At 43.5% G+C, this 15322-nt stretch overlaps 1 long non-coding RNA gene across 2 annotated transcripts; it reads right to left on the bottom strand.

Annotated features, from left to right (window-relative positions):
* Positions 1 to 8090: 8090 nt before the first annotated feature.
* Positions 8091 to 14584, bottom strand: LOC143831353 (uncharacterized). 2 transcript variants are annotated; one of them, XR_013228845.1, is made up of 3 exons: positions 14506 to 14584; positions 11470 to 11547; positions 8091 to 8350 (listed from the first exon to the last, which is right to left on the bottom strand). It is a non-coding gene; the product is annotated as an uncharacterized LOC143831353 (long non-coding RNA). The 2 variants fall into 2 exon arrangements; XR_013228844.1 differs by lacking the exon at positions 14506 to 14584 and adding an exon at positions 13151 to 13214.
* Positions 14585 to 15322: the final 738 nt, after the last annotated feature.

Below are 15322 nucleotides of genomic sequence, written 5' to 3'. Positions count from 1 at the left end.
CTGCCCCTGACTCTTGGGAGTTGTTCTCCAATTCTGTACATTCTGAACATGCATCAATATGATGGCTGCAACCAGATACTGAAGACCAACAACTGTGGAAGCATGAAAGATCTTGCCATGGTGATATGCTTACTGGTAACATTTAGATTAGGTTGATGATGATGTTAGCCATTCAAATCCCAACCCAGAACAGCTCGTAAGCTCAACCAAACACCTTATTTGCAGAAACTGAAACCGAGCAGTGATATTAGGGCTCTCTCACTATCACCCACCTCACAGGGTGTCTGTTGTGGGGAGAGGAAAGGGAAGACGACTATAAGCCGCTTTGAGACTCCTTTGGGTAGAGAAAAGCCACAAAGAAGAATCAACTCTTCTTCTTCTTCTTCTTCTTCTTCTTCTTCTTCTTCTTCTTCTTCTTCTTCTTCTTCTTCTTCTTCTTCTTCTACCATTTCTACATACATGGATCTCTCTTGGTGTAGTGGTTAAGACTAGCTGCTTCTAATCTGGAGAGCTGGGTTTGATTCCCTACTAGTCTTGGGATAGTTGCAGTTCTGTTAGAGCTATTTTTGAACAGGAGTTCTGTTGGAGTCTCTCAACCCCATCTACCTCACAGGATATCTGTTGTGGGGAGAGGAAGGGAAAGGTGTTTGTAAGCCACTTTGAGACACCTTCGGGTAGTGAAAAGCCAGGTATAAAAACCAGCTTCTTAATTTTTATCCATCTCCTCACAATTACTCCAGCAGTTGTCATTGCTTCTTCTTCCTTGGGCTACAGCTCAGGCAGACCATTTAAGACACATCAAAGAGCATGACTCCATCATACAGAAAGTTCCAAGGTGTGCTTTTGAGAAGGCCGGTCAATTCTTTCCCAGAGTAGCAGCAATGAAGCATCACTGATGGGAGCCAAATTTCAGGGGGGGAAAGAACAGTAGGTGTTTTGCATTTGGTTTTTGTCCAGTCTTGAATGGTACATCCTCACGACAAGCACCCTGAGGGAACTTGATTTTTACAGCAATAAAAAGCCCTAATAACAACAATGTATTTCTAATGGGACAGAATCTCATGATGGCCTTAAAAACATTTTTGTGTTAAAAATTTCACTACATAATAGTGCTTTAAGCTACACTCTTTCTGGGATGTTGTTCATAGTCATGATGGAACTGGCCAATTAGGACTCAACAGTGATTTTTCCTGGAAACCTACCTGCCTAAAAAAAATAAAGCACCTTCCCCATTATACAGAGTTTTAACAACCCAAAGGAACAAGAGGGAGTTGTAGGCCACAGGGTCTTCTGCATTTAAACCACCAGGGAGTTTCTACCATTCTTTATCTATAGTCTTCGCCAATAAAGGTCTCACTGCTGGGCCTACAAAAATGCATTTAAGTAGCTGTGGGTTGGCTGCATATGACAATCAAAGGCTCTCGCTTCAATGGAAATCTGCAATAAACAGCAGGACAGATGCCTCCAAAAGTTAATCCTAATATGTGTTTTCTAAATCTGTGTATGGGGAAACTAAGCACACAGAAGTTTTCAGAAATGTTAAGACAAAGTTCACCTGCAGGACTTTTAAAAAGAAATTGCTTTTAAATCTCAGATTATTCAGGGCATTCCCTATGGGATTTTCAAGGGAAAAGACACGGAAGAGTGGTTTGCCATTGCCTGCCTCTGCGCAGCAAACCCGAGTTTCCTTGGTGACCCAACAAGAGTTGGGTTTTATACCCCACTTTTCACAACCTAAAGGAGTCTCAAAGCGGCTTACCATCACTTAGAAAAATGTGAGAGAACTGTGACTGGCCCAAGGTCACACAGCTAGCTATATGCAGAGGAGTAGGAAATAAAACTCAGTACCCCAGATAAGTGTTCACTGGTCTTAACATTAAGCCACACTGGCTAGAATGTATTTATTGAGATAATAGTAGCAAAGCCCATTTGAGGGTGGAGCTTGGAGAGGGGAGTGACCTCAGCAGGGCAGAATGCCATAGCACAGGGGTGTCCAAATGGTGGCTCCCCAGATGTCCATGGGGAGATCTCCCAGCATACTTGCAGGGGCTCATGGTAATTGCCCCTAGTTTAAAGGAACCCATGTTAATGAATATCAGTTTTTACATCAAACCAATGAACTTCTGAAATTCTTAATTTAAATATTTCTGACAAATAGGCAATGCTCAGAACCTGATTATCTGTGAAATATTCTGGGGTCTCATTTGGTTTCAATTCCAGCGCAATGAGCAGTGAGAAATGTTGACTCACAGTTGTCTGCCCAACAGGGATATTATCTTCCCAGAATGACAAATGGAATCAGCCGGTGCCAAAATTTTCCAATATCTGCCAATCAACTCGCCTATTCAATGGCTTTGGGAAGGCTTCCTGATTCTATATAAGCATCTCTCTTGTGTTCCCATGAGCTATTTTTGTCCTCTGGGACTGTGATTGTTATTCAGCAGCGGTGTTGAGGAGATTTCCTCTGTGATTCCCTCTCCCTGAGCAGATAGTCTGCCTTGAAATTCCCAGGTAGGGAGAGAACAGATGCAAAGGTTCAGCTTGGGGAAGGAGGAATTAAGATAATAGATTGCCCCTCATATGAACAAGAGGACAAATGAAAGGCTCACATACATGTCAAAGTGGCTGCTCTGGTCCCAGCAGCCATCCCAAGTCCACTTAGTCTGGCCTTTGATGATCCAACAGCATTGTGCTTCTGAGAGAGCTGGTAGTCCTGTTACCCTGCAACTCATGGCTCCCATTCCACTTTTTCTGCTCTCTCTCTCCCACCCCAGTACCTGAAAAGCCTTGTGCTTAACCTTGGGGGCTGGAGACTGCTTGATCATCCATGATACCTTCAGGCCAAATGCTGCTTCCCACTGTTCACCTCTGGTCTTGATTTTCCTGCCCTTTAAGTGAGATCTGAGCAATCAAAAGCAACTGGACATTTTGAAAAGAAAAAAGGTGGCTATCCAACTATTCAGATCAAGGGAATTATAGGCTCACTTCCTGTGGCTGTCAAAATGGAAGCCTTTGCACCTACTTTGTACCCATGGTATAACTCCAGTTGTCTTCATGAGATGCCAGATGTCTCTCTACGTTGGCTCTGTCATGCTGCTTGACTTTTGGCAAAGTAAGACATGCCATGTGATGTTACACTGTGAGTTTCCCTCCACCTCTACAATGGCCACATTTGTGATACAAGGGTAGGGAAGTCACCACATCACATTACGTTAAATGTTTTACTTTACTAGATGTTTTAAATGTGATTAACTACATTGCAGTATATATGTTGTCCACTGCCTTGAGTCCACCTTGGCAGAAAAGGCGAGTTATAAATGTAAATAAATAAATAAATAAATAAATGTCACTGGGGAAATGTGGGGAAAGAGATACCATGCTACCTGTGCGAGCATTTTCAGGCAGTGAAAATTATTGTTATTATTATTATTATTATTATTAGTAGTAGTAGTAGTAGTAGTAGTAGTAGTAGTAGTAGTAGTAGTAGTAGTAGTGGCAGTAGCAATAGCAGTAGCAGTAGCAATAGCAATAGTAATAGTAATAGTATATTTATTGCCCACCGCTATTAGCAAAGCCGTCTCAGCCATCTCAGCAAAGCGGCAGGTTACACAATAGTAATACTCCACATAAAATTTCATTTTTAGTAGTTTAGTAGATTCAAATGGGCAGCCGTGTTGGTCTGAAGTAGTACAACAAAATCAGAGTCCAGTAGCACCCTTAAGACCAACAAAGATTTATTCAAGGTGTGAGCTTTTGAGTACAAGCACTCTTCCTCAGACTATGAACTACCATCATGACAGTGGGAATATATAGTAAAAGTTAATTCTGTTAAATTAGTAAACTGTGTCACACATCCCAATGCAGCCATATGATAATTCTTTACCAAACAGCCCATCAGTCCCCTTGAATTCAGTTGTAGTTCATAAAAACATAGAAGAAATAAAACTGTGTATGTCAGTGATAGTTAGTAGTTAGAGTCTATGACTATGGTCCCACTTTAAAAACCCACTCAACCTCAAAGTGCAACAATTGACCTTGTGCCAGTCATTATCTCCCAGCCCAACTACCTCACAGGGTTGTTGTGAAGGTAGAGGAGGAACACACACATGACTCTGTGGTCTTTGTTTATACAGTGCATCATGAGAAATATTGAATTCTTCTGCTATTATATCTCCTTTTGTGGTTCCACACTTCATTCCATTAACCACTTGAAATAGGTATCTCTGACAACTCACAGTGCAAAGTTAAAAGAAAAAGCGGGCTTAAAAATTACTGTGTTATAAAAATTTTGCTTATATATTCCTACTGTTATGATGGTCAGATCTTAGTCTGACGAAGAGTGCTTGCACTCGAAAGCTCACGCCTTGAATAAATCTTTGTTGGTCTTAAAGGTGCTACTGGACTCTGATTTTAATTTTGCTCCCAAAAGTATTAAATTTCTTTACATTTTCTGATCTACTAAGAGAAAATGCACACAAACAATGTATGCGAGAAACCAGAAGTAAAATTAGTAGTCAAACATTTGCCTTTCAGTTTATGGTTATGAAAACTGATATTTGCGATTTACATTTGATTTTTTGCTGTTGATGTTGACAAAGATTGGCATCTCTTGATAGTATTTTAGACAGGCTGCAAAAATATTAAATTCTTGTAGGCTGCCTAAGAATAACAACTACCAATACATATTATGCACCAAATGGCATCTGATACTAAAAAGCATTACACGGTCACTACTACATGTCAACTCACTATTATGCATGAAGAGTGAACGATAGCCATAAAATACTATCAAACACCCCATACCAATAATTTTTAACTCATTGTGGGTATATTGGTGTCAGTATAAAATGTCTGGAGAAAATACATCAAATGCTCAAGCAAGGAATATTTGGAGAACACCAATTTGCAAAGAAGAATTCCAAAGAGAATTTCCAGGAGCAGTGTATTGGGTTTGACCATGAATAGGCGTAATAAATCTTCTCCTTTTGTTCCGTTATGCAATCTGCTGTATCAGATTGTGGAGCAACGTGGTCCTTTGATAAGTATAAAATCCAGTTTACTGTCTTGAAGCGTATTCCGTTTCAGCCAGTGCAATTAGTCAGCTCCCGTTTCCCCCTTCCAACTAGCAGCTAAATGAATATTAGTGTTTAATGAACATTGTTGCTAATCATAGAACTTTCATTTCATGCCACAATTGCACTTTTGCCAGGAGGGAGAAAACATCAGCAGATGGGGATCAGCCTTAACAGGTTAAGATTTCCATGTTCAATGGAATTAGCCTTCTCTTCCTTAGCAACTGCCACAACGCTTGCAAAATGTCTCCGTTGTAGATTTACCTGATGCCGGTGCAGTGTAAAATTCCATCTTTTGGGGTTCAGTTGATATTTGTGCAATATCTGGTTGAAAATCTTGAAGCCCATGATCCCATCAGCAGAAGATACAGGTGGGTGGTGGCCCTGGCCCTTTCCCGCATCCCTCTCCCCACTGCAGCCCTGCCTTCTATCAGCAGATAGACTGGCAAAAGACGGGGTTTGTACACTTCTTCTTCCCCCCTGTAGCATTCTAGCCCAAGGGGTCCACTTCTTGGAGTCAGATGGGGCTGCTTAGGGGAGGAGGGAAACATCCCTGATCTTTGCACTGACAAATCACAGGGCCCAACCCTTGGCCTTTTCCCACCTTGGAGCGCTGTCCTTATTCCTACCATATACCACCAATCCACTCAAAGGAAATGGTGGCGAGAATTCTGAGGCATGCTGGTGGTGGGGTTGCCAACCGCCTGGAGAGAAACGATATCTTTTTCCTTTAGTAGAGGCTAAATAGGATGTTAGATCCCAGTGATGCAAGTTCCTGCTACACCAGCCTGTCTCAACCTTTTTATCACTCAGAAACCCTTGGAGACCCTGGAAGTGAGGTCCGCAGGTCTCACCTTCCTGCCACACTCTGGTAAGTAACCTATCACCAGAAGTCACATCACTGAAATATATGGCCATGTCACACAATATTTTTAAAAAATATATTAAATAAATATGAATGATTAACTCTCACCCAGTCCGTGAAACCCTTCCGGATCCATCTCAAAACCCTGGAGCAGGGGTAGGCAAACTGGCCCTCCAGATGTCCATGGACTAACATTCCCATGAGCCGCTGCCAGCTGACAGGGGCTCATGGGAATTGTAGTCCACGGACATCTGGAGGGCCACAATTTGCCTACCCCTGCCCTGGAGTTTCATGAAACCTATGCTACACCATGACCCACTTTGAGCTGCCCATTTCCACACATGAACCCTCTATTAAAGGGACAACATAGTTTTTTCCACATCCTTTGCTGGTAATTAAACACTGAGCTCTCCTCACGGGAGGGGGTGTGCAGAAGGCTGAACTGAGCATTTTTGGAAGAATTCAGATTGCTACTCTCACAAATCTTACCTCCACAGACCTCCTCCTACCACCTCTAACACAACACTTTTCAATAGAGGTACTTTTTTACTTGCAGCCGAAAAATCACCAAGTCGTGCCCTTGGCAGGTGTCAACTTCTTCCCTGAGACTCAGAGCACGGAAAGAGTTCACTGATTGCCCAACCTGCATGCAACAGCAGGAGCCCCTCTGTACTTAGTGACACCATACCTGGCATGACACTTCCAGCTTCCTGTTCAAACACTCCAGAGACAGTCATGTGACATCATCCCTGGGACACCTGTCTGATTCATCCCAGGGGTCGGAAAGCATCCCAGGGCCCAGCCTAGATGTAGTTCGTTGTATGGCCATTAGTAGCCTTGATGGACAGTTTTGTTCTTGTGTGATGGGGATCCCCATACTTTTACAGCCTTCAGGCAACTTTAGAATTCAGACTCTGGGTGGCGTGTGCAGCTACAAAATGGCTGCCACAGAAGGCGGAGCCACCTCCAAAATGTCAAAGGGTGTGGGGATGCATAACTCCAATACATAATTCTTCAACATTTCAGGCCTAAACTCTGCTTAACAAGATACTTTTTGAAAGGAACTGTTTTAGAATTATTTTCTTGCTTGTACACTGGTTACCTTCAGTCGTGCAGTGAAGATCCTTGCATTGTGGTAGCAGCTGATGCTGAAGCAATATTTTTTAAATTGCTTTTTTAAGCAGATATCCCTTCCAGGCAAAAGTTTCATCTGGCTCTGCCCACTTTCCAAAAACCTGTGGTGGGCACCAGGAAAGATGTTGACAGGTGCCATGGCATCCCAGAGCACCATCTTGGGGACCCCTGCTCTATGGCCACCCTAGAAAAATAAACCCCACAGTAGTCTTTCTCTCACCGTTTGATTCCCTCTGCTCCCCAGAAGCCATGGCACATGTAGGTTATTGCCATATCCTGAGCTGTCACATGCAACCAAAAGCAAATCAAGTGGGGAGAGAGTGGATCTGCCAATAAGATGGCTGTTTTTGAACCCATCTTGCTGAGTTCTTCCCCACCAAGGGAAGTGTCCAGGAGTTTTAGCTTACACTAGGAGATAACCAAAAAGGCACATGATGCTTGTGTTCGTAAAGTACCATCAAGTCACAGCTGACTAAGAGCAACCTCATAGAGTTTCAAGACAAGTGATTAAGCAGAGGTGGCTGGCCACTGCCTTCCTCTGCTTTCCTTGGGGGGTCTCCCATCCAAGTATCCATCCCACTTCTCTTCCAAGATCTGACAAGACTGGGCTGTACTAGAAGAAGGAGAGTTGGGTTTTATACCCGCTTTTCACTGCCCGAAGGAGTCTCAAGGTGGCTTACAATCACCATCCCTTCCTCTCCCCACTACAGACCCCCTGTGAAGTAGGTCAGGCTGAGAGAGCTCTGAGAGCGACTGCTTTGTGAGAACAGCAGTATCAGGACTGTGGCGAGCCCAAGGTCACCCAGCTGGCGGCATGTGGAAGAGAGGGAAATCAAACCTGGCTCACCATGTTAGAAGCTGCCACTCTTAACCACTACACTTAGCTGGTTCTCTACACCATTGCACATGATGGAGGCTTGTCAAATTAGGCACGTTGTGGAGAAAACAGAGGAAGGGTTGGGTGGGGGGTTACTCCTGTAACTTTAGAAGTTACGGTTGTCAGTGAAAGTGATAAGCAGTAGATTCAGACATATTTAATTTATGCAGTTGGCAATAACATGACATTGCAATGGCCACATATGGAGCTTTAAAAGGACGGGAGACAGATGCATCACAGGTAACCCTGCCAAGGGTTACGAAGCACAATAGACCAATGGAGCCTTCATGTTCAGAGGCTGAATTCATCTGAATTCCAGTTGCCAGGAAGCATCAACAAAACAAGGTTTGTTGCCTTTGTGCCTTACTTATGAGCTCCCTGCTTGGATCATCTAGTTGGGCACTATAAGAAACAAGATGCTGAATTAAAGAAACATTGAATTTAACTCAACGACACTTCTTATGCTTCCAAGTCCAACATGGCTGCTCGATGTTCTGGAATGACCACACTAGAGGCATATATTTAAACAATGCAAAGATAGAGATTGTTTGCATTATTTGACTCCTAAGTTTCTTCAGGGTCCATCTCCCCCCCCCCCCCATTGTGCATGTGTTTTGCTCCCTCTAGTGGCCAATTTGACTTCAAAGAGATCCCCCCCCCCCCAATTTATTCCCTATATTTTAAATCTACAGGAAAATAAACTGGGGATAAGCCTATTTAATGTCAAGTTGACCAGTAGAGGGATGAAGCATGTGCAGAACAGGGGGAAACCCCCAAAGGAAAAGGAGCTTAGCAACAAATGAGAATGTGGGAAAATCTGTAGACCAACTGGAAAAATGCTTGTCAGCCTTGTTGCTTTTCCTGACTTCTCTCTCATTTTTAGGATCCTCTTTAAAAAGTTAATAAAATTGGGCACAATATTCCAACTTTGGTCTAAACAAGCATGGAATGGAGGAATGCTTCTCAAATGGTAGACAGAGAATGCTTCTGTCAATACAACCCAAAATACAATTTCTTACCCTATCCACGTTTCATTTCACTCGGGGAAGGAAACATTCAGTGACCTTGCCACACACTCAACTCGTATTTAGCAAGCCATCTCAAGGCTCCAAAACCTAGGTGGTACAGAGACAAACAAACTCTGGTCAGAGAGCTGCAAAGTGCAAACTGAGCATCTGGCAAAGGAATCTCCAGGATTAGACTGTGCTGAATCCATCAATTTATCTTCTCAGAATGATAATCTGGATGTTAGATTTGGCTTTCAATGACCAGCTGGGTCTACATCAGTGTGAGAAACTCCAAACTTTCTCAATAACCAGACTTCATTTGATAAACAAAAGTGGTTTATTGAAGAGAAATGATTAGCTCACCATGGGGTCTTTGCCAAGACTAGGAAGCTCTGAGCAAGGAACCTCTTGTCAACCATGAGTGCCCAGCCTCTCCCAGCACCCAGCGGTTTAGGTGCAAAAACATATGTTATGGATTAACTCTGTTCAATGATCGCAAAGAGATAATGACCCTGGCAATGGCAGGCCGGTACAGGAAGAGAACGGTTGCATTTTGGAGACACAACATCCATGGAGCCATGGGAACATCAATCTAACAAGGCTGTGATATTAACCAGGGTGTCATAAAACAGACTACAAAGCAGAGATATGGCAGACATCTAACATGATTTTGACACAGGGATTCTCAATGCGCAGAGGCCAAGGGCGGTATATAAATACAAATAAATAAATAAATAAATAAATAAATAAATAAATAAATAAATAAATAAATAAATAATAGCAATCTACAAACCTTGAAGGAGTACTCAGAACTTTGGGAGTATTCAGAATTTTAAGCATCCCCCTCTCTCCTCTTGCAGTGATTTCTGATAGTTGGCAGAGGTAAATTATTCCATACGATTCACCCTGGTTGAGGAGAAAATCTCAAATTTCCCAACAGGTCCTCAAAAAGTTGGCACTCAGCAGCCAGGAATGAAACAGGAAAGTCTCCTTCCCACAAAGAGAAATATACCAATAAACAATACTCCATCCGTGAGCTTCCCCAAGGGGCATGGCAACAGCAACAAGACAAGAGGGAAACAGTGCCCACTGGGCTCTCGTCTTGGAGAACTGGCTTCTCCCTCTTCTGCATGTATCATAAATATGTTTATAAAAATAAATTTTCCTTCTCTGGAGTGAGATTTTCATGTCCTAAGCTTGGAAGGCATTGAGTGATAATGTTGCGTTTTGGGGTAGGTTGGAGTGATTTCAAAGTTGAAGACACATGGTCTAAACTCTGTCCCCAATCCAGTCTTTAAAAGATTTGTTGAGCATAGAAAAAGTGACCCATGAAGGTCTATGGGACAAGCAAAAGGAGAATGTCCGTCTGCACCCAGATTTTGCATTGCCGACAGCAATGGGGCAGCAACATCAGATCCCCTGCTGTGTCCGTAAGGACAGCCCTACTCACATGATATATCAGCACCTCTGTTCCTAACCAGAAACAGAAAGAAACTTTGAATGGACTTAATGGTCTGGGAGTCTGGGACTACCAATCTAAACCAGTTTTAAAGTTACGGCTTCCAAACCAGCAATTGTAGGATTGCTCAACCAACAGCACTCGGATAAAGGATCCTCTCCACCTTCAGAACGACACACAGAACGACACACTGATGAGGGAAACCAGGATAGCAAAACTGGTTTCAAATATAGAATCCAAGCTGATAAGGTAACTGTGCCCTAAAACTAGAAGCTGCTCTTGAACTGGACTCCCCAAAGCAGAGACTGAATCACAGTGATAGTGATCTATTTGGATCTCAATCTATTTGGGTTTTAGAGCAATGCCTCCCGTCTTTGCAGTGGCACCGTGATCTGCAGGGCTTTCCTTTCAGAATTAGCATCTAATGAAATTAGCACAGTAAAACCTTCTAATCAGTTAAAATATGCGACGATCTGTCGTGTCCATACACTAGATTTCTGCGTAGGTGTGCCATCACCTGTTCTGGACCTTTCTTATTCTCTCTTCTCTCTCTTGGGATGGTTGAGCTACACTTGCATGCAGGTGACTGTCATTAGGGTAAATTAAGCCACCAGAATAGCAGAAAACAATGAGCATGAAACTAATCCTCTAGATGGAAGCAATTAGACACCTAACTCCTTTGCAAGCGTGCCATGCACTGACAGAAACCTGTGTGATCTAGACTTATTTTAGACGACGGTCCTATGCCCAAGGATCCTATGCGATCCCGTTGACCCTGAAAAGTGAGACTTCCTTCTGATGAGACTGAGCAACCTGTCAGTACAAAAAAGAAAAAAAGTGATAACTCCATCCTTTCAGGGCAGTAGAACAGCCGATCCGTCAAGAGATTGTTACAGAAACACGTGTGGTCTCCTCTCCCCAACAATCACTATCGCAATTAGTTTTCCCTGGGTTTTAGTTACCTACGCACCATATCTTGTTACTGTCAGAAGCTTACTTTGCGAGTCAAAAAGCTTGCATATATCATTTTAAAACCATGCACCATCTATACTTACAAGTGTAGTGGCTTCTCCTTGCCTCTGTTTCTCCAGTCTACACAGTGTCTTCTATTCCTGCTGTTTTCCCGTCTGTGGCTGAAATAAACCCTTGTTAAAATTATGTGCTCTCTCTCTCTCTCTCTCTCTCTCTCTCTCTCTCTCTCTCTCTCTCTCTCTCTCTCTCTCTCTCTCTCTCTCTCCTTCTCTCTTGCTCTTTCTTTGGTTCCTTAGGGCTGCTGTTTTATCTGAGATTCCCCTGATGCTCCCTGACTCATGGATGCCAGACCTGGAGCTCTCTTGCTCCCCTCAAATAGGCAGCGCCTTGGCAATATTATCTCCCGGTTGCCAGAGATTAGCGCTAGATGAGAAAGGCAATTGATAGGCTCGGAAGAACGCTCTGGAGACAGCAACCTGAGATGAGGAGGCAACACATTCAATTGTAATAATGTGCTGTGGTGTATCATCTGCCTCCTGTTGGCATTTTGAACCCTGGGAAACCTGCAAGCAATTATTGATGAATCTGTAGCTGCGTGAATGAATTTAGGGAAAGCCAACATGGGCTTATGCAATAAGGGGGTCTATGATGCGAGAGCGCAAATACACACACAGGGGACGGAAAGTAAATGTTTTCTTTAACAAAATGCCCTATCTTACCGGCAGCCACAGCGGCACAGAGAATGGACCAACTTTTGCTGTTGATACAAGCCCCACACGGGATAGATAGGAACCCTTCCCAGACATTACATGCCTCCCATACTGGGTGGCCAGAAGACCCACACATTTTCTCCCAATATATATAACTGCCATGTTGCCTGAAAGCAGCAATGAATGTCGGGTTGCTAGCTTCAAAGGGGGCCTGGAGATCTCCCTGTATTACTACTGATCTCCAAACTATAGATCCCTGTCCCCCAGAGGAAATAACAGTTTCAAAGGATGGACAGTATGGCATGACCTCCCCGCTGAGCTTCCTCTACCCCTCAAATTCCACCTTCTACAAGATTTGTCCCTAAATCTCCAGGAATTTCCCAGTCTGGAGCTGGCAACCTTACACTGCATCATGCTTAGAATCAAGAGTGCTTTAAGGATTCGCAGGGCTGTAGCACCAGAGCCACTTAAAAAAAATTGCAGGGCCCTAGCAGAGTGCAATTGCAGTGGAAGCAGCCAGGCTGGGGGTGGAGAGGCCCCCACAGTGGGAAAGGGTGCTACTCCAAGTGTCCTAAAAGAGGGAAAGGGGGGGAAGAGAGAGGCTACGCGCCTGCTCCACAGGGGGAGGGGCAAGGGGGGAGGCTCTGTGCAGGGCCCCTGAAAGAGCGGGGCCATAGCATGTGCTACATCAGGGGTAGTCAAACTGCGGCCCTCCAGATGTCCATGGACTACAATTCCCAGGAGCCCCCTGCCAGCGTTCATGTAGTAGTTCATTGTAGTTCATGGACATCTGGAGTTCATGGACATCTAGTAATTGTAGTTCATGGACATCTGGAGTGCCGCATTTTGACTACCCCTGTGCTTCATGGATAAACTGGCCCTGGTTAGAATGGCAGAATTGCACCAGGTAGACCCAGATGGAAGTTTCCACTCAACTACAGCACTTCTCTTCAGAAATGGTGTCTGGGGGAAATTCTGCTCTACCCTCTTTGGAGGATGGGTAGGATACCAACATATATTGCTAAGGCAAAGCATTTTTTTTCCTCACGTTTACCTGAACTTACAAAAGAAGTATTCCTCACTATTGTGTGATAGTTTCTGCCTGTGTACCTAAAACCCCATGTCTGATACACATGATAGTCCTCAGTAGATGGTATATGTTATTCCTCATGGTGCTGTTGTGTAGACAAAATGGATGAGAGGAGAGCCACAGTAATCACCCTGAGCTCCCTGGAAGGTGGAAGGGAAAAAATGATTAACGTCTTGAAACTGGAGCAGTGTATGCAGGTTACAAAGGTATTTGCATGGCAGATCTGCAGTTAGGTTTGAAGAGAAAAGGCAGCTAGCTATCTGTGGGCATTTAACATGAACCAGCTCATGAGTGTTTGTTTATTGCATTTATTATTGGACTTATTTCCCGCCACTCCCGGCAAACTGGCTTGTGGTATGTTAGGTATGTGGTGGATCTTGTGGGACAATCACTCACAGACACTGGAATCATTGCAGCTTTTTGTTGGTGCCACAACACAATACAAGTAGTACCACCTCGGACCTCAAGCTTGGCCCTTGGCAGACTCACACAACATTCCACAGTGCCAGGCTTTTGATTGAGGCTGGGGGGAGGTCCCGGGGTTGATTGATCGATCTGTGGGTCTCGCCTACATCAAACTAGTACATCTGACTGCTTGTTGTTCCACTATACACCATTATGGCATGATACATGCGACAGGGTGGGAGTTGGGGAGTTATTTTTTTCTATCCGCCATCTTGCTGTTGCTATTGTTTTGAGTTGACTGATTTATGTTTTAACCGGGAGTGATTGATTTTAATGTTTTATTGTATTGACTATTGTAAAGGCTATTGGCCTTTTTATTTGTAAGCCGCCCCGAGCTGACTTGTCGGGAGGGGAGGGATATAAACCTAATAAATATAAACAGGTGATCACCCTTTGAATCACCCATCACAATTCACATTTACTGGGGTGAGGAGAAATAGCTATTGTGATCACCGCAAGTCCACCAGCAGAGCTGGGCAAAGCAGCCGAGCAACAGGGAGCTTGGAAACACCACTTCTATCTCCAGGATTTCAGAGAGAGGACTACCATGTCACCTACTGCCTAGTCATTTTAGCTGGAGCTGCCAGGGATTGAACTTACTTGGACCCTCCTACATACCAAGTTCTCTCTTTGGATGTTACATTGGCTGATGGGGGTCACATCTGGATGTCCCTGAAACTGCTGAAGCCTTGCCCTTTCTGACAGAAAGTCATACCCTGTGCTCGTCTCTATATACTTTCAGAATTCAGAATTGGTTCCTGCAGACAGAAATGTCCTATGATTCAGCTGGTCAGTTCTTAGTCTAAAGCAGACTCATTTAGAAGTAGAAAACCACTAAGGTCAATGAGATTTACTTTTGAGTAGACAGCTTTGGCACTGTGGGGTTTTTGCAGAGGCATCCCATGGAACTCCTTAAGCCAGCTTTGCTTGAGAGACCCTACAAGAATGTGAATTACTAATAAGAATTCTCATCAAAGGCCTGGAACTTTAGTGCATTATGATTCTGCATTATTTATGGAGTGTGTTCCATGTAATAAGCATTATGGCTACAATCCTGAAACTCATCCCTTTTTAAATACATAAATAGTGCTCCATGTATCTGTGGTTTCAAAGGCTGATCAAATCCCCCAGAGCCTGTGCAATGAAAGGCAACATAAAATATGAGGAGAGACGTAGAGGAATCTAAAGGAGCACATCTTTTTGATCAAAATTAAACTGTGATTATCTGCAGGAGTCTCAGCCACAGAGAGCTCGATAGTCTGGTGGATAAATCCTCTGAAAGCTGAAATTTCAGCCAAGCACAAAAGACAGGTTTATGCTGGAAGAAGACAGTTGCAATACATCACCTTGGCACTAGATGCTTACATTTAGAAGAGGATCCCAGTCTAGGGATCAAAGCTGATGACTATTAATTATACAACACCCAACTTTGACATGCAATAAAATCCACTCAAGCAGTTTAGGAACTGTGTTTGGGAAATTAACTATATTATGGGAAATTTTGGGAATGGAGCTGTTGGCCCAAAGCACTGTCATACACAGGTGGTAAATGAATACAGTCAGACCGAGAAACAATTTTTTGGGCATCCCTATCAAACACTAATCTTTTTTTGTGTAAGGTGCCTGCAAAAATTCAATGAGATGTTTGCAAGATGTACTTATGGGCATGCA

This window comes from Paroedura picta, chromosome 3 (assembly GCF_049243985.1).
Source record: "Paroedura picta isolate Pp20150507F chromosome 3, Ppicta_v3.0, whole genome shotgun sequence".
NCBI lineage: Eukaryota > Metazoa > Chordata > Lepidosauria > Squamata > Gekkonidae > Paroedura > Paroedura picta.
Note: the sequence above shows the minus strand (reverse complement) of the source record. Positions and strands in the feature narration are given on the sequence as shown.